The sequence below is a fragment of the Pelodiscus sinensis genome, chromosome 7 (assembly GCF_049634645.1).
Source record: "Pelodiscus sinensis isolate JC-2024 chromosome 7, ASM4963464v1, whole genome shotgun sequence".
Classification (NCBI taxonomy): domain Eukaryota; kingdom Metazoa; phylum Chordata; order Testudines; family Trionychidae; genus Pelodiscus; species Pelodiscus sinensis.
In genome coordinates this window covers 65,660,988-65,680,850 of record NC_134717.1, presented here as the reverse complement: position 1 = coordinate 65,680,850, position 19,863 = coordinate 65,660,988, and the positions used below count along the sequence as shown (strand labels likewise).

Below are 19,863 nucleotides of genomic sequence, written 5' to 3'. Positions count from 1 at the left end.
CTTTTTACCCAAGAAGCCCCTGTTGCCCATTCACACTGCCTTCTTGAGCAAGAGCTCTTGTGCAAGAGGGCTTATTCCTCATGGGGAGAGGAATACCTCTTGCACAAGAAGCCCTCTCTTCTGATGCTTTACTGTAAATCTACTTGCACAAGAACACGCGTGCAGTGTAAACACTCTGCAACTTTTTGCGCATGAGCAGCCGTTCTTGCGCAAAGAGACTGCAATGTAGATGTAGCCTTAGCGTAGATATTAAGGTGATGAGAACAGATACTATGCTAGTATTACTTGTGTGGACTAAAGCACTAGTGTGACAGAAGTAGGTGACTTTACCACCACCTCTCCAAACAATGCCAAAGCATCTTGTCAAACATAACAGGTTGTCCACATTGGCACGAGACAAATTAGGCTGTCACTTAGGCAAAATAAGTCAATTGCGGTGTTATACCAATAAAAGCAAGCAGGATCTTACGAGGGGGATAAGGCAAAAAGCCACATTTATTGTAAAGATAATAATAAAAAAAATAAAGAAAAGATAGAAGCAAACAACGTTGTTTAACTACTTAACCCTTATACATATAAACATTCATTCATCCATTCATTCAGGCTCTGTGTATTTGTTATAGTTACCAGCCTGGAAGTTGCTTGTGACAGAATACTGGCCAGGTATTCTGTACACAAGTGATGGTAGTGGGGAGCGAAGTCCTGATCAGATGCGCATCTGAAGCTCCTGGTAGGCTGGCAGCAGAACCTTGGACTCTAATTCCATAGTCTTTTAGTCCAGTTCTTATAGGAATTTCTTCCTATGCCAGTCTATGGAAATTGCTGCATCATGCTGATGTCTTCAGGGTGGCTGCCAGGTGCTCGTCAGTGATCTCATCGGGTGGACCTCCAGTACTTGGTTTTCTCCACTTGACACCTTTTGGTTGCACTGGCACCTGACGCCTTCTTCAGCCCTTTGTTGCTGTATTCTCAGGCTGGCACCTCTCAGAACCATTCATTCATCGTCCAAGCACTCTCTCTCTCTTACATACATTCCCTAAGTAATGTTTTGTATAATAATAAAAGTTGTAGTTACAAAAGTTTCTGGGTGGTATTGCTTAAAACATTCTCTGAGTGCTGAGTAAAGTTACCATGTTTTAAAGAGAACAGGCGTCACTTATGTAACAATGCCCTTCCATAGCAGAGTTAGTGGCTTGACAATGCATTGTTACAATGTATCTCTGCAATGTCAATTTCAAGCAGCCCCTTGCACAAGCTTGAGCATGCCCTGGGACACAGAGGGGGGGCTGTTTCTGGCTACATAGGATTATATTCTTAACAGTTCTAAGTTACATGACCTAATACATTATATTCTAAAGGGGCAATAATAATAATAAATCTAAACATTTAACAATCTTAACAAATAATAATAATAATAATTAATAATAAATCTAAACACTTTAAGTTGTGGGGAACAAATTATGGGGAGTCACTTCCACTTGGGGGAATCATTTTCAATACATTAATATGTTATCCCTACAGCGGCAGACATAACTTCGTAGTCTAGGTCAAATCAGAGTTTCCATATAGCTAAAGCTCAGGGAACTGTCATGTATCTCTCATTTGAAGCAATTAGGTTGAGTAAGCCAAGTCATAAATGACTAATAATCTTAGATACTTATATTTACAGAAGAGAGATTCCATTATGTACACACCTTTAGCAGACAGACTTGTAATCTTACAGATTACAACCATGTTTAAGAAAGGTAACGGAGCTGACAATACACTTAGACTTCAAGGCATATGATTTAGTACTACAGAGCATTCTGACTACAGAATGAGCACTGTACAAAATCCACGTGACATTAAAAAAATTGTTTGAGTATCTCAAAATATTGTGATGGAGAATCAGTGAAAGAAAATTATTCCAGAGATTTTGTGCAGGGATCAGTTCTGAGCCCAATTTTGTTCACACACCTTTATCAGTGATGAAAACAAATTGCTCAAATCTGTCTAAAAAGGTCCCCAGAAGACTGGGAAATGACAAAGATAGTGCCCATCTATAACAACTGAAACCAAGACAACCCAGGAAACTACAGACTTCTGTGCCAGGAAAGATAATGGAGCAAATCATTCAGGAATCCATTTGCAAACATCTGGGAGATAATAAGGTGATTAGTAACAGTCGGCATCAATTTGTCAAGAATAAATCTTGTCAAATCAACCTGATAGCTTTCTTTGATAGGATAACAAGCCTTGTGAATAAGGAGAAAGTGATAGATGTGGTATACCTAGACTAATGACCTTATCAGTAAATTAGGGAAAAACACCACAAATGGGGCTACTATAAGGTGGGTACATAACTATTTGGATAACCAGTCTCAGAATAGTTAACTGTTCAGAGTCATGCTGGAAAGGCATAACAAGCGGGGTTCCACAGGAGTCTATTTCCGGACCAGTTCTATTCAGTATCTTCATCAACCTTGGATATTGGCATAGAGAGTACACTTAATAAGTTTTCAGATGATATCAAGCTGGAAGAGCTTGCAAGTGCTTTGGAGGACAGTGTCATAATTCAAAATCATGTGGACAATCTGGAGAAATGGTCTGGGGTAAATAAGATGAAATTCAACAAGGACAAATGCAAAGTACTCCACTTTAGGAAGGAACAATCAGTTTCACACATGCGAATAGGGAAGCGCTTGCTTAGGAAGGAGTACTGCAGGAAAGGGATCTAGGGGTCATAGTGGACCATAAGCTCAATATAAGTCAGTGTGACACTGTTTGGAAAACACACACACACACACACACACACACACACACACACACACACACACGATTCTGGGATGCATTAACAGGCGTGTTGTGGTCAAGACAAATAGTAATTCTTCCCCTCTACTCTGCACTGATTAGCCCTCAAGTATTGTATCCAGTTCTGGGCACCACATTTCAGGGAAGATGTGAAGAAATTGGAGAAGGTCCAGGAAATAACCAAAGTTATTGTAGGTGTAGACAACATGACCTGTGAGGTAAGAGTGAAAAAATTGGGTCGGTTTAATCTGGAAAATAGACTGAGGGGGACAGGATAGAAGCTTCCATGTACTAAAAGGGTGTCACAAGGAAGAGGGAGGAAACATTGTTCTCTTTAACCTCTGAGGATAGGACAAGAAGCAATGGGCTTAAACTGCAGCAGGGTATGTTCAGGTTGGACGTTAGGAAAGACTCCCTAATGCTCAGGGTGCTTAAACACTGAAATCAACTTCCTAGAGAGGTTATGGAATCTCCATTACTGGAGATATTTAGGAGCAGGCTGGATAGGCATCTATCAGGGATGATCTAGATGGGGCTTGGTCCTACCCTGAGAGCAGGGAACTGGACGCACAGTCCCTTCCAGCTCTTGTGTTCTATTCTAGAACAGAAAGTTGAGTGGGGTGGTAAGTAACAATGGGATCAGGTTGTGGATTGAGAGCAAACTGGACTGCTAGGTGAAGAGCTCCTCTCTGCAGCATGTGTTTTAACAGAAGCAGAAGCTAGGTCCTCCCTCAGAGGAAAGGCTGGAGGTCACATGTAGCGGATGTGCGGCTTCACCCTGACAAGCCTGCTACGAAGGGTGGTGGGTAGCAGACGTAGGCTTGGAAGAAAGGAGTGGCGTGCGGATGTGAGTGTGTTAGAGACCAATGCTATGGGCTTGGGGGCGAGAGTGAAGAGACTAGTCCACCAGGCCCAGTGTTGCTGTACTTTCGTCTGCCCCTGTGATCCTGCCAGATTCCCTCAGCTGTGCTGCCACTGTGTGCAGCAGTGCCAGGGGGAGCTTTCCAGGCACTCATGCCGTGGCACAGAGGGATTGGGTTTCCTAGTGAAGAACTCCATGTGCACCTCCCAAATATAACCCTGTGTCCCCAGAACGGTCACCCTGCTATCCAGAAACCAATTTTCTCCCTCCCCCACTCCAGCCCCATTCGACCAGACCAGCCTTTGCTCCCCACCTGTGACATCCCCAGGCATCTCACCTGCTCCTCTTCGTGCCCTACTCTCTAGCTGCACCAGGCGTGGAGGGAAGGAAACACCCACCAGTCAATATTATCTATGGCTGGTCATACTCCACAGTGCCCTGGTCTCGCACACTCCCTCGGCAACCTTGTCTAGAGACTTTAAGTGAGTGATTGGTTTTAAAAGATGATGAAACCAATAAACCAATTGCAGACTAAGATGAGGCTATTTCAGTAGAGCAGGCACATTTCCAACAGAACGTTGTCAAGAGAAAGTGCTTTAAAAAAGTTGCAACTGTCTTTTGCTGTGATTGGAGTTGGTACATCACATCCCCAAAGCACCATTAGCATGCCAGGTGTGCCACAACTTGCATACAAGCAAGCACTGAGGGTGCTTCAGTAGCTTGGACTTGCAGGCAGTAGCCCTAGTGGGCCCCACTATGTACTCAGACATGTGGGCCCCACATCTTGGGGTAGGGCTGGCCAGAAGAGGAAAGGCTGTAAATACAAAAAAAGACAGGCTACATGGTTTCATTTAGAGAAGGTAGATAGGTGAAGGGACATTCCCAATCTCAGCAGCTGAACAAGGGGACAGCGTATGCAACGGAAAGGTGGCAAGTGTCAGAGTGATAAAAATATTTTCCACACAACAAACAATTCGGCTGTGGAACTAAAAGCCACATGATGTTGAAGCCAAGAAATTAGCAAGATTCACAAAGTTGTTGGATGTTTATATAGGATGAGAGAACCCTGAGCATTTTGGATCCGGCTTCATGGCTTAAAGAAATCTGAAACTGGTAGCAATTAGGATGAGCCTTTCATCCGGGGCAGAAGATCCCCATCTGCTGAGCGCAGAGTTCTTGCGCCTTCCTCTGAAGCGTCTGGCACTGGCCACTGTCAGGCTAGACAGACCTTGGGCCTGACCCAGTCTGGCAAATCTTGTGTTTTCGATGATCTCTCTGCTAAGTAACCACAGAAGAATGTGACTATGACGTGACTAGGATGGTCCATGCTGTCAGTGAACTGACTCAAGTCACATCAAAGGAACAGAGCTCGGCAGTGGCACACCACATCTGGTGTTTGCCAGTCATTCATACATGGACACAAACAGAACAAGTACATGAGGCAAAATCTATTAGCTTACACAGTAATCCATGTGGCTCAGTGCATTCCAGACTAGGTCAAGAAATTTAGTTTCTGAATGTGCTTCAATCTTTTAGCCAAAGTGTCTTACAGCAGTACCCCTGATATTTACATGATCATAGGCAATAGTGCTAGGTTTCTTAATCTTTGATATTCTTGAGGCAGTCCTGTCATGTGATTTTTCTCATTATGGGGTCTGAGTTGTAGGAATTGCAATGTGTGATTTTCGTTGAAGGCTCAGTTTTCACACAGCAATAGCACACAGTAATGAGCCTCAAGATGCATTAGTCGTTGCTATACCATTGTGTCTCTCATTTGCTTTCCTTTTCTTCCATTTTTCTATCATCTGAAGGGTCTGGTTATCTAATGCTAAGCTGTTATTACTTCCACTACTTCCCTTTTTTCAATGGCATTTCTCATCATGATTTCCTTATAACTCCATTTTTTAGTAAAACAAAAGTCCCCAATTTTCTCAAAAACAAGGAAGTAACAAGTCAAGGCCGAGAGAACACCCATTACTGCATTGTGCTCCTCTTGTTTCCATCTAATGCAGGAGCATTGCCTAATCCTGACTAATAGGTGAGAATTTAGGCTAGTCTACAAGGTGTATTACTCTGCACTCAAGGGTGTAAATTCTCATGTGCACTAGGACATGGTGCACTAACTGGTTCAGGTGAAGTCTAGTGTCATGCAGTTAGAGTTCCCTAATGCAGTGTTTCTCAACCAGTGGTACAAGTAGCCTTAGGGGTATTTGAGAGAAGTAGGGGGGGAGGAAAGGTATGTCAATAACTGAAATTTGGAGAAAACTGAATTTGTTTTAAGTTTTACAGCGCTTTGTTATTTTTCTACTTTTTACACCCCAAAAATTTAATCGCCTGCCTGGCTATGATTAAGCTGTTTTAACAAATGTGTTGCAATGGTAGAAAAAAATTGTGTGTGTCTGAAAACTGTAGATACTGGAGGTACTTATAATTTTTTTTAAGGGGGTACTTTTTTTTATAAAGTAAGAAACACTGGCATTGTGTGTACTGGTCCAGTCCCATTTCAAACACTACGATGCTGCAGAGAGCTTTTAATGCACACCAGCAGGGTCCACATAGGCTAGCTCATATGTAACCTTTTAGAGATGGGTGTGTGTGCGTTATACATATCAATCCCCACCTCTCCCAAGTCCAGCCTGTTTTCATGCGCACTAAAGAAGTCAGTTTAGCCAGTGGGGCAATTCACATACTCAAGGCAGCCCCATGTTGCAGAATGTGGCTGTGTCCAGGCTGTACACTTGCGCCAGACTGGAAAACTGACCATTGTTTGGTTTTCTGTCAAAGCACAATGACAGCAGATTGACAAATGACTCCCACTCTCTACTGCTGAGCTCTCACGCTGCCTGTGCTACTAGGAGGTAGCAGAAAGGCCCTTACTAAAATCCTACCTCCTACCCGCTTACAGACTTCGGCGTGACTGAAATATAGGCATGGATACAGACCTAAATATCATAGCTGGCATGCTTATCTGCTTTCCAGGAAAAAGTGACTAGACTGGGAAATACCAACTGTTGTTAAAATCCCTTGAATACACACGTCTCAGTACTTTCCTGGTGTTCAATGTGTCTTGCCTTGCAAGTTCTCATTCTGAGCCTCTCAAGAAAGCAGTTGCAGTTTTGTTATTAAGCTCAACTAGTGCCCTAGTATGGCACAAAGAGTGTGAGCTTCTCAGGACATTTCTGCATGGCCCTAGAAAGAGTTAATTAAAATCAGCTAACATCAAAAGGGCAGGGGCTATTTCAATAAAGGCGGAGAATTCAGTGCTACTATACTAAGTTCAGTTCTGGTTTTAAAGGGGATGCTTAATTGTGGCCTTTTTACCCCCTGCAGTTAGCTCTCCCTCATTGTTACTCATAGTTCTTGAATTTCCTAAATTCCTGCCACGTCTTGTCACGCTTGATGCCTGTTCTTTCCATGAGCAAAAAGCAAAGAGAGAATTGCTTTTTAATAATCATTGTTTCCAAAACAAGTCATCTCTGTGCTGTTGTATGCCTGGAGCACATTCATCTGCGGCACCAATCAGGGCTGAAGTAAGCCTGGTCTGAGAGCCTGCTGGGTTTGAGAGTTTGGAACCTGCAGCATGGCAGGCAAAGACACTGCTAGAAGCCACAGCTGTCCGTCTTCAGCCATTGGCAAAGGGAAGAAAAGGAGGGGGAAGGGTAGATTATTCTCAATCAAATGATCTTTGCTAGTATTTATAAACCCAAAGTAAGATGATCCAGAAAGCTGCTCGAAGGAGCGGTGCAATGTGATGTTCAACCTTTCCCCTGTAAAATAAGTGTATTGATCTATGGAATGATTTGCATATTCTGACATACATTTTAAGAGTCATAATCATCACTCCCACTTCTGAACACAAGGATCTGCCAATCCAGTATCTGAAGGTCAAATCCTCAATAGATTGTCCATCCAGCATTGATCTGACATCAGACTGATGGAATGGCACATTTCAAACACTCTCCATTATTGTAATTACGTAGAGTGAAACTTTCCATTCCAAAAACTACATGCCCTGCCAGCAAGTAGCTCTGTGTGCGCACGTACACACACACACACACACACACACACACACACTCCCTCCTGCAACATTCGAAATATTTAATCCATGTACCATCCCCACAGCCCCTCACACACAGCCTACCTTGGGCACTCCCCATCTGACTCCAGACCATTAACAGGAAGATGATTAAACACTTGCAGTTGAGTTATTTTCTCAACACTGAAATGTAATAAGCTCGTCCACGGTGACTGAGTCTGCTGTAACACAGTTCCAGCTCTGACAGCTGCAAGGAGAGGTAGCCACCATCTGCTCGTCTCCTGGTTACCAGAGCTACTCAAGGGGCAAACCCCTCCAAAAGCCTCCTCAGCCTCACCAGATCCTCACGGTGTTTTGGCAGCCAAGCCTTAAAGGGCCAGAACCTCCATGACTGCCTATTTGCTAATTTAGCATGTCCACCTCAGGAAGCTGCCATAGAGAGCTAGGTCTTGTCTCGCTTGTAGACTGCAGCCCTAAAGAGTGATAGGCCCCACTCCTGCATTCAGATCCACAGAAGTATCCCTCTGCCTCTGCATGGATTTCAACCCATATGGGAGCAAAAGTTAGCTTGTGTTGGTTAGCGCTTGGACCTGGGCCTTAGATTGCATGTGTACTGTGGGGCCGTAGCAGGCTACTTCCAACAAGGCTAATGCTGACAGTAATGGAATACAGAAATAATTAAGGATGCATTTGAACTGTTAGATAATCTTTCAGGTTAAAAAGCAATAGAATAATGTTCACGTGTGCATGAGCACGGATGTCATGGCATGCAATTTAATCAGCTGCTCTACGTGCTACTCACATGCGGGACAAAAAACACCATCACCTAACTACCAGTCTCATCTCAGACCTAGGAGCAAGGTTTTAGTGATAATACGTATTACCCTTCGGTTTCATCATCAGCATGTTCTAATAGTTTCTCAGCCCCATAGAGCTTTGCTCAGTATGACTGGGTTAATAATATAGGGCAACTTCATCCCAGAGGTAATGGCATTGGGATCACAGTTTATCATTTTAGTTTGAGTCTCATTGCTCAGAATACTGCAAAGCTACACACTGTAGTCCTGTGTCCAAAAATTAAAGGAAAATGTTGTGCAATGCATCAGCATCTTCTGCTACATCTCTGTGCAGCTTCTCAAGATAGGTCAGAAAATCCAGCCATGTGGGTTCAGTCTGCTCTGCATTGGGTTAAGTGTCTGGGGAAGAGACCTAACCACAAAACATGCCCCTTGGGCAGGGGTAGAAACAGAACCCTTTGCCCCCAGGGTGGAAGTCTGGAGAAGCTATCACCACAGACGCGCTAGCTACAGCTGTTGCCACCAATATCAGCTTCACTAATAATTTCGTGTCTGGATACCTCAAAAAAATAAACACACACACACGCATTTTGGGGCATCCAAGCTATTCACAAGTTGTACATGAATTCATCACATTGCTCTGGCCAAACCCAGCTGGAGGGCTGAGACCCCATGAGCAGAAATGGGCACAGTCGTCATTACCCTCCAAGCGTTAGCCCTGTAGCAAGGGCACTGATCAGACCCATACCCTTGCCTGATGTGGAGGAGGGATTTGAAGTTGGGCTCCTCCATTGTAGAGGAGGGTCCTCACCAGGCAACAGGGTCAGGCTAAGGCCATCTGTCCTGCTGCTGCCGCTCAGCCCGGGGAGCCAGGCAACTCACTCAAAAAATCAGCGTGGGCGTTGCAGCCACAGCCTTCACACAGCTCTTTGGAGGTCACTACCAGGAGTCTCTTTACCCAGGCCAAGAGGGCCGCTCCTTGCAACAGTGGGTAGATGGACCTGCTCATTTCTGGTCTCTGGCCAGAGATGGCTTAATTATGTATACATCGTGGCAGAGAGGAGACACCCCTCTCAGATTAGACCAGAGCCAGGTGGTCAAGGTCCCCCTGTCACATGTTAGTCCCCCGCTCAATCCCTTCTCCACAGGTCTCTTCCTGCCTCTCCAGCGAGGACCCTAACCCCGAGGCCGGGGTGGGCAATATTGTGTGTTTGGGGGAGAGGGGACATTCCAAGATTCTGGAAAGTGGTCAAGGGCTGCATTTTTCTGTGGAGGAGTTGCAGGGCCTAGGATGCAGAAGGGCACAGGAGGGTAAGAGATGGGGGTGCACGAGACAGTGTGAAGTCTGAGAGGAAGTTTGAGTGAAGGAAGGGGTTGTGATCTGGGTCAGGGAGGAGTGTGGGTGCAGCAGAGGATTCTGGCCGCGGGGAGGGGAGGAAGAGGGGGTACAGGGTCTGGAAGTGATTTGTGACCTGGGGCAGGCGGCGTTCAGAGGGTTTAGATGGTGACCTGGAGGAGGGAGTTGGGGTGCAGGAGGGGAAGGGATACCAGAGGCAGGCTCTGTCTGGAAGACCTTTACCTAATCATCTCCCAGCCAGCAGCCCTGCAGCAACCCCAGATGCTTAAAACTGCAGGTTGTGCCCGTCACATGGCTCTCAACTCTGGCGGGGACTGGGGGGGGGGGGGAGTTTCCACTGCCCCCATCCCCCAGGCCAATCTCTCAGCTCCTATTGTCTGGTTGTTTCTGGTCAATAGGAGCGGAGAGATTGGCCTGGGGGCAGATCACCCAAAGCCTCCCCCTCCCTTCAGAGCAGAGAGCCACACAGAGCAGCCCTGTATCAGAAGCACCAGGGCAGGGGGGCAGGCAGCCTGTCCACAAGGGGAGCTGCTTTTCAAAATGGCTCCCTTCGTGGAACAACTCCCGCCTGGCGCCCCACGCTGCTGCCTGTGTGGAGTGGCAGGGGGCTCCTCAGCAGTGGAGCCAGAGCGCACTGGCTGCCAGCCCCGCCCCTGGGGACTACAGAATAGTCGACTAACCAATAAGAACTCAGGAGCTTAATTGACTATTCAATTAACATCCCTAATCCAGCCTCCTAAAACTCCCCTGGAAACCAAGGGAGCATTCCGGTCCAAGACGACAGTCGGTTAGACTCTGACAGCGTGCCATCTCAGGAGTCCCCTAGGATTGGCCCCCCGGGTGCTGATCATGCTACTGCTGCCTGCCTTCTTCCTACCTAGGGCTCTCCATTGAGGTTACGCTTCCACCCCCCCACCCCCCCACACACCCCCCACACCCACCTCCCAAGCAAGACGATGAGCATCATCAGCATGCAGGAACAACCCCACGGGGGCTCCTGTGACTGCACCGTCAGACTCAAACTGGACTTTTTTACTCAACACAAGTTAAGAGTGTTGAAAGTGTTAGACGCAAACAGGTTCTGTTTCAGGAAGTGTCCATGGAGCACTCCATTACTTCGTTCAGCTGTTCTCAAGAGCCCCGAGTGAGGTAGTCTCTTGAGTAGGTGCTCTGGGGCACTGGGATGCAGCTGCCTTATTCCCTGTACATCATGCTGGCATATTCACTGTGTCACAGAGTGACTAACTGTGTAATCATTACCAACGCTCAGCTCTGGCTTAGCTCATCCGTTCGCCATCTAGCCCACAGCAAACACAGGCCACTGCTCATGGGGCAGAGAGTCTCAATAGGCATTCCTGTAAGAGTGGTTAATGTTCCTTAAGTGGCACTTGCTGTAAGCCAATCACTGCCATCAGCTCTTCCATTCATGTGGCCATTTCTAACACGTGCCCATGTACCATGGAGTGGGATGAACCCAAACATTATAAATGCTACTCTATCAGCTCTATTATCTAGTTATTGTTAAAAACAAACATCTCTTCAGTTGGCCTTCTGCTGATTTTACAGACATAGGCAGCTCCAAGTTGAGATCACATATCATGATTTCATTCTATTTATTTTGCCATATTTACTGCATTCTAAGTAGAATGCAGGTTCATCAGGCATCTAAAATTGGAGCATGTAAAGCTGCGAGGTTCTAGCACTGGTCCTCTCTATTCATTGGCCACTCATAGTTGAGTTTGCTTACACGGATTGCTCCTCATGCTGCTATACATTTTGCAACGTGAACAATTGAATGCTAGAAAAACCTGCTTTAGAACAAACTATTTTTAGATTTCTTCTTATAAAAGGAGAATAATCTATTTTCCTGTCCTGCTTTGGAGATGGTTTGCCATTGGGCTGTATTTATGCATACTCTTGGCTGGGGAATTTTGCCTTGAGGAATGTCTGACTTCATTTCTTATCTTATTTTATTTTCAGCTACAAGAATTTAACACTAAATATTTGGGATTTTAGCATCAGCAGAAAAATTGCAAGCATCAAACTACAGTCCTTAATTCCACCTGGCGTGGGGAGAGGAGTGGGGTGGAGTCATGATTCTTGGGAAATACACAGGATAGTCTACTCTACCTGATCTTGTTATTGCTGAAGTTAACGGAGACTACCAAGCGGTGGCTGGGGCTGTACTGTTGTATGGAGACCCAGCTGGGTCCAAACCAGAATGGCAAGTGCACAGACTGATCCTTCTGAGATCCCATGCATCAACAGCCTTTGGAAGTTAGTACACTGTCATGGAAAAAGCCACTGCCCGAGCCCGGAGGAGGGGAAAGCAGGCCTGAGAAATCAGGATTTGCCTGTCAGTTGGATAATACTTGTGACTGTCAGTCACAGTAGCACATTTGCTCCTCAGACTGTGCTAGGTCAGACAAACCCCTGGGGGCTCTCAGTGGGGGGCAGAGGAAGGGCTGAAAGACCATGGGGACTGCTGGCTCCACTGGCCACTGCAGCAGGGGAGATGCATGTGCCTGCAGCGTCTAGAGCCGGCAAGCCCATGTAAAGGCAGCCATGGGGCAGAGTCAGCAGCACCACGATTCCAGCCCAGCCATGTCCATTAAGAACATGAAGAGGCAAGAGTTGGATGTGGACTCCAGGGGAAGAGCAGCAATGGACTCACTGCCCCTCTGGCCATGGCTGATTGGAGACCCATGGACACTGCTCAGGAAGGAGAAGCCTGTTATGCTGACAAGCACAATGAGGGGAGGGGAGACGCAGGCTGGAAGCAGCCGGCTGAGAGCAAGTGACAATGAGCCTGTGGCTGCAATATGGCAGAGGCAGATGGGCGCCGAGCGGCAGCCCCAGTACTGGAGCTGAGCATGCAGCACAGTGGTGTGCAGCAGAACAAGTTCTGTCAGGGCAGCAGAGGTGCCAAGAGGGATGCTCTTGACCTGTAACAGAGCCAGTATCTGTGCAGCCACAGCATTATCACTGACTGCTCCAGAGGGCAACCTAGAGAAGGGCGATGAGACTCAAGCTGTACTGGGGGATTTCCGGGTACAACACGTGCCGTCCGCCCTTGGAGCGCGGCAGACGCAGCTCAGCACTCGCTTGTTCCCAGGCAGCTGGCGTCTCAGAGGGGTGACCACCATGCTAGGGGCTGTGGCAGAGGCTTGCGCCATTGCAGTCAGAGGGGACCTGGCTCTTGGTAGGGGTGGGGAACCTTTGTCGGGTTAGGGGCCACTGACCCACAGAAAAATCAGTTGGGGGCCATCTGCAAGTGCAAAGGAAAGAACATCCCCAACGGACATGGCCCCTGAGTGAGAGGGGAGAAAGACTCCACGTAGCTCACACCCCATAGCCCAGGGGGCCCAGGCTACTAGACTTTATGCTCCAGCCTCGCAGTGGGGGAGCTGGAGAACCAGCGCAGACTCCCCAGTGCTCGGGGTGGGCGGGACAGTTCTAGATTAGATTTTAACCAATAGGGAGGAACTGGTTGAGAATTTGAAAGTGGAAGGCAGCTTGGGTGAAAGTGATCATGAAGTCGCAGAGATCATGATTCTAAGGTATGGTAGAAGGGAGAACAGCCAATTAGAGACAATGGATTTCAGGAAGGCAGATATTGGATTTCAGGAAGGCAGATTTTGGTAAGCTCAGAGAGTTGGTAGGCAAGACTGAATAGAAAGACAACTGACAAGAGTTGGCAGTTTTTCAAAGGGACATTATTAAGGGCCCAAAAGCAAGCTATTCTGCTGTGTAGAAAAGATAGAAAATATGCCAAAAGACTGGATTAACCAGGAGATCTTGCACGATCTAAAAGTAAAAGAGGAGTCATATAAAAAAATGGAAACTAGGACAAATTACAAAGGATGAATATAGGCAAACAATGCAGGAATGCAGGAGCAATATTAGAAAGGCAAAGGCACAAAACAAGCTCAAACTAGCTACAGGCATAAAGGGAAACACGACGACATTTTATAAATATATTAGAAGCAGGAGGAAGATCAAGGACAGGGTAGGCCCATTGCTCAGTGAGGAGAGAGAAACGGTAACAGAAAACATGGAAATGGCAGAGATGCTTAATGACTCCTTTGTTTCGGTCTTCACCGAGAAGTCTGATGAAGGAATGCCTAACATAGTCAATGCTAGTGGGAAGGGGGCAGGTTTAGAAAAGAAAATAAAGAAAGGAACAAGTTACAAATCACTTAGAAAAGTTAGATGTCTGCAAGTCACCAGGGCCTGATGAAATGCATCCTAGAATATGCAAGGAGCTGATAGAGGAGGTGTCTGAGCCTTTAGCTATCATCTCTGGAAAATCATGGAAGTCGGGAGAGATTCCAAAAGACTGAAAAAGGACAAATCTAGTGCCCATCAATAAAAAGGGAAATAACCCAGGAAACTACAGACCATTCAGTTTAACTTCTGTCCTAGGAAAGATAATGGAGCAAGTCATTAAGGAAATCATCTGCAAACACCTGGAAGAGAATAAGGTGATAGGGAACAGCCAGCATGGATTTGTAAACGACAAATCATGTCAAACCAATCTGATAGCTTTCATTGATAGGATAATGAGTCTTGTGGATAAGGGAGAAGCAGTGGACGTGGTATACCTAGACTTTAGTAAGGCATTTGATACAGTCTCGCATGATATTCTTATCAATAAACTAGGCAAATACAACATAGATGAGGCTACTATAAGGTGAATGCATAACTGGCTGGATAACCATTCTCAGAGAGTAGTTATTAACGGTTCACTATCCTGCTGGAAAGGCATAACAAGTGGGGTTCTGCAGGGGTCTGTTTTGGGACCGGTTCTGTTCAATATCTTCATCCACTACTTAAATATCGGCATAGAGAGTCTGCTTATTAAGTTTGCAGATATACCAAGCTGGGAGGGGTTGCAATGATTTTGGAGGATAGGGTCATAATTCAAAATGATCTGGACAAATTGGAGAAATGGTCTGAGATAAATAGGATGAAGTTTAATAAGGACTAATGCGAAGTGCTCCACTTAGGAAGGAACAATCAGTTTCACACATACAGAATGGGAAGCGACTGTCTAGGAAGGAGTACAGCAGAAAGGGATCTAGGGGTCACAGTGGATCATAAGCAAAATATGAGTCAATAGTGTGACACTGTTGCAAAAAAAGCAAACATGATTCTGGGATGCATTAACAGGTGTGTTGTGAACAAGACACGAGAAGTCATTCTTCCGCTCTGCTCTGCGCTGATTAGGCCTCAGTTGGAGTATTGTGTCCACTTCTGGGCACCACATTTCAAGAAAGATGTGGAGAAATCGGAGAAGGTCCAGAGAAGAGCAACGAGAATGATTAAAGGTCTAGAGAACATGACCTATGAAGGAAGACTGAAAGAATTGGGCTTGTTTAGTTTGGAAGAGAGAAGATTGAGAGGACTCATGATAGCCGTTTTCAGGTGTCTAAAAAGGTTGTCACAAGGAAAGAGGGAGAAAATTGTTCTTCTTGGCCTCTGAGGCTAGGACAAGAAGCAATGGGTTTAAACTGCAGCAAGGGAGGTTTAGGTTAGACATTAGGAAAAAGTTCCTAACTATCGGGGGGTTAAACACTGGAATAAATTGCCCAGGGAGGTTGTGGAATCTCTATCTCTGGAGATATTTAAGAATAGGTTAGATAGACATCTATCAGGGATGGTCTAGACAGTGCTGGGTCCTGCCATGCAGGCAGGGGACTGGACTCGATGACCTCTCGAGGTCCCTTCCAGTCCTAATATTCTATGATACTTTAGAAGCCAACACCAAACCCGCATCACAGAAAGGTGAATATTCACAAGGTAGCAGGTACCATTCATTCCTTAGACGACTGTTCCGCATCTCCCCGTGACAGACACTGCGATGGTCACGTGCATCTCAGATTCACACTCCTTTCTCTGTGCTATGCTGACTCAAGACACGGGACCTGCTGGCCCAGCCTTTGCTGACTGATGTTGGAGAATTAGGACTGGGGATCCATCGGGGCTGAGGAGGATTTCCCTGTAGCGAGGAGCAAGGGAAATCAGCACAGAGGGTCCGTCCCAGAGCAAGGAGCGGGGGAACTGGGGCATAGCAGAAAGAGGTCTCCAGCCCGTACGTGAGGCGGCAAGTCCTTGTAGCACACTGCCAGGGATAGTGGGGAAAGCAGGGCTTGTTCCCGGGAGCAAGGAGCCAAAGCCTGGACAATTGGCAGATAGCAGGAGTCAGTCCCTAGAGTGGGGGTGGGGCTGAGGCAAGAAGAGGCCGATCTCTGGAGCAGCTGTATCCACCCCCCTGTATCCACCCCCCATTCTGTCTTGCTGTGCTTGTCACCCCAGCCCTCTCAGCAGAGAGCGGTACTTCCATGGTGCTACATGCTGCTGCTGCTGCTCTTCTTAGCTTCCAGTGGCAGATGCTCTGGAACCTTTTTTTTGGGGGTGGGGGGGAAGTGAGGGTTGCTGAGCTACACCCCCATCACTGCCCCTGGCAGGGGGTCACCACCGGGGCTACACTCACACTCCAGGTCCCCACCCAAGAGTTCCTTTGTTCAGGTCTTTCCCGGGTTCTCTCTTCAGGAGCTCCAGATCAGGTCTCTGACAAGATGGCACCTCGACATTTCCCTGCCTGGACCTTCTACCCTGGGATACAAAGCAGCCTTAAGGAAGTGAATTTCCTATCAGCGTGGTGGAAGGTACGGCACAGCCTCCGCCCCACAGTTAGATGTTACATCAACGCATTGTACTCTAAACCAGAACTACCCTGGCCAGCTACAAAAGGGTGTATCTTAGGTTCCCAAGGAAGTAACAGGCAGCATTAAGCCAACTACTATGAAAATACACACTGCACATTCTAAGCTAGTGTCACACAGAAAAAGGTTACAAGTGATTTCTCACCCTAGTTATTGTTTCAGGCCCAGTCCTTCGTAGGCCAGGTAACTTCTAGCCAAGGTGTCTCACCTCCCAAGTTCCAACCCTTGTGTCCCGATGTTCTCACGTATTTCTTTGGGGTGGGAAGGCAGAGGTAAAACATTGTTTTCCTCTCCCACCTTAGGTAGAATTTCCATAAGGCAGGAAACCTTAGTGTGACTCCCCTACTCTGTCAAACAAATGACCAGTCCCGGATGCAGGTTAGTAGCAGGTGACCAGGTCACCTGATTGTGTCCCGGAGTCAGTAGCAGCATGAAGTGCTCCCCAAAAGGGCCAGCCTTTTCAGTCCATTGCACTAGCCACAGCCACTAGTCCGCTCTGGCTGCTCCACTGTAGCCCCTGAAGGGCCAGCAGCGAGCGAGACCCGACGCAGCAAATATGAAGTACAGGCGAGAGGAGACATGCTATGAATGGGAAAAGCCTGTTCAGTCACTCGGACCCTTTTCAGGGGCAGCTCACAAGCCACCTTGCACGAGGCAGCTCAGCCGCGTCACATTCGTATCACAAGTGCATTTTCACAGGGCCCATAGAATGCCACAGTCACACCTCCATGCCAGCCGGCTGCAGGGGCTTCTGCTCAGCCACGCCTCTGTGACTGCCTGTCCTACCCCTGCCCCTCATGGGATCCACCCTCCACCAACCCTCTTGCTCTGGGCTCAGCTTCCCCATAGCAGGCTGACCATGCCTTGGCTTAGCAGCCTCTGCACAAGCTCTGGCTTACCTCACCCAGGGCTCTCGTCACTGCTAATTCCTCCCACCCCCCTCATGGCCTGTAGGCAACTCTCCCACGGCCTCCCTTCCTGGCTGACTCTCCCATTTATACAGCCCCGGTGCCTTCCCTTAAAACCAATTGGGAGGCAGCTAATCTTCCCAGGTGCACAGGACCTGCTCCCTCTTAGGGTATGTCTAGACTACAGGCTTTTGTCGACAGAAGTTTTGTCGACAGTATCTGTCAACAAAACTTCTGTCGACAAAGAGCGTCTAGACACATTCAGTTCTGTCGACAAAGCAAGCTGCTTTGTCGACAAAAGCCTGTAGTCTAGACACAACCCTACATGCAATAACACCTTCTGTCGACAGAACTCTGTCGACAAAAGGCGTTATGCCTCGTAAAATGAGGTTTACCAGCATCGACAAAACTGCTGAGTTCTGTCGACGTTATGTCGACAGAACTCAGCAGTAGTGTAGACGCAGGTATAGTTTTGTTAACAAAAGTCCACTTTTGTCGACAAAACTCTGTAGTCTAGACACACACTTAAAGAGGACTGCCATCCGGCAAGCTCCACCAGTGTCCATGGATTCTCCACCTTTCCCCTGTCAGACAGGCCATCCAGTGGTTCTCCCAGCCTCCCCAAGGCCTAATGACTGAATCCTCTTCCACTGCGGCCTGTCAGCCCCTCCCAGCTGTAGCCCTGTGTCGTGGCGCAGCCTCGCTGCCACGGTTGGAGCCTAGGTTCCAAGCCCCAGTGCCAATGCCAGGTGAAGCATGTTTGCTGCCCTGGAGTGAGCTCACCTGTGATGCATTCCCGACAACTGAGTCAACCTGCAGTGAAAGAAGTGGCCAGCAGGTCCTGCCCTGAGCAGGGGCGTGGCACAGGGACAGGCACAGGGACAGGGTGTTCAGTTGTGTGTGGTTAGAAAGTTGGCAACCGAGGAGGAGCAGCCACTTTCAGGAGTCAGGGGAGCCCTGGAGCCCCTTCTCTCCCTCTGAGGGCCAGCAGCAGCAAGAGGCCACAGCTGCCTTTCCCATTGGAATGGGGCCAGGGGGCCCCTGGCTAGCTGAGCGATGGTGGGGGTGCCATCTCCATGCACTCCGACACCTCCTGCACGTGGTGCCTGTGGCCATCCAGAGCTCAGCCTGGGGAGCTGCATCCCTCCCCCATCAAGGGCTGACACAGCCAAGCTCAGAAAAGAGCTGTTTTACCTTGGGCAGGTACCAAGTGTCCCTCATCACTGCAGTAGCCGAGTGTTCCCCCCCCCCCCCCCCCCCCCACAGCATTGCTTTGCTCCAATGTTTTGGATTTCTTCCCGGAGGGCCAGGCCCCATGGGAAGTAAAAGTCAAAAGTGATGGGTATTATGGGAAATGACATGCAGCGTCCAAAGTGGTTTACAGCTGCAGCCACTGACAGGATCTAGGAAAAAACCGTCTGCTCCTCAATAGCGTGATGCAAAGCGAGGGGCCGCGGTCACTGGAACAGAAATAAGCTGCTGCCCTTTTGCCCATGTGGGCTAATGAGGGGGTTGAAGACAAAGCCTCAGAGACATTAGCCTGTATACATTTACACAGCAGCATGGCCAGCACTCAGGGAGGGTCACCGTGGGAACCAAACCTGATGAATAAACTATAAAGACAAACTAATCCCCCCACAAGAAAAGGTTTTATGTAAAAACCTAGGCACCAGTGGGATTAGTTTGAGGCTGGGACAAGCTATGAGCTGATTGGCAGAGGTCTGGAAATCCCCCCTCCACTTACTGTTAGAACCTTTACACGAATCAGCAGCTTATGGTCTTAAAGAATGTCTGGGAATATTAGACAAAATTGAATTCACAAAAGTTATTTCTGGGCAGTCTTTAAAAAAGACGGGGGAAATTGTCAGACAGTTTTGGCTCTTAGTTTGCTAAAGTCCTATGTGAGAAGGGCAAAATTATAATGCTAATTTCCTTTAATCCTCCAGTCCTCTGCTGCCAAATTTGGCATGGGAACAAGGAATACAAGAAGTTTGACAGGTGCCTGGTTCTACACATCAAAGGAGGATGAAATAAAAATGAGTTAGAATTGAGATTTCAATAATATTACAAATCAGCTGATTTTTACTGCTGATATCTTTAACAAACCTAACCAAAATAGTTAAATTGGTACCAAATCGCGTGTGGACCTAGCTTTATGCTTTTTAGTGATATACCTAGCAGCAACGACAGATACGTAGGTGCACAGGAAGGAGCTCTTCCTCCCTATTAAACTATGTCATGATCTTAGCAGCAGTCCATGTCTACACTGTATCACGAGATGTCCTAATGCTCGGGGCACCCCTCGTTGCTCCCCATAAAATACAGCCCCTAATGTCAGGGCTAGCTCAGCCTCTTGGACTTTGTTCCAAATCAGGTTCACCCCCT

General features: G+C 47.3%; 1 long non-coding RNA gene across 1 annotated transcript; it reads left to right on the top strand.

Moving 5' to 3' along the window:
- Positions 1-3,376: 3,376 nt before the first annotated feature.
- On the top strand, positions 3,377-19,553 carry LOC112544168 (uncharacterized). The gene is made up of 3 exons (XR_003087483.2): positions 3,377-3,637; positions 16,398-16,513; positions 19,425-19,553. It is a non-coding gene; the product is annotated as an uncharacterized LOC112544168 (long non-coding RNA).
- The last annotated feature ends 310 nt before the right edge of the window (positions 19,554-19,863 follow it).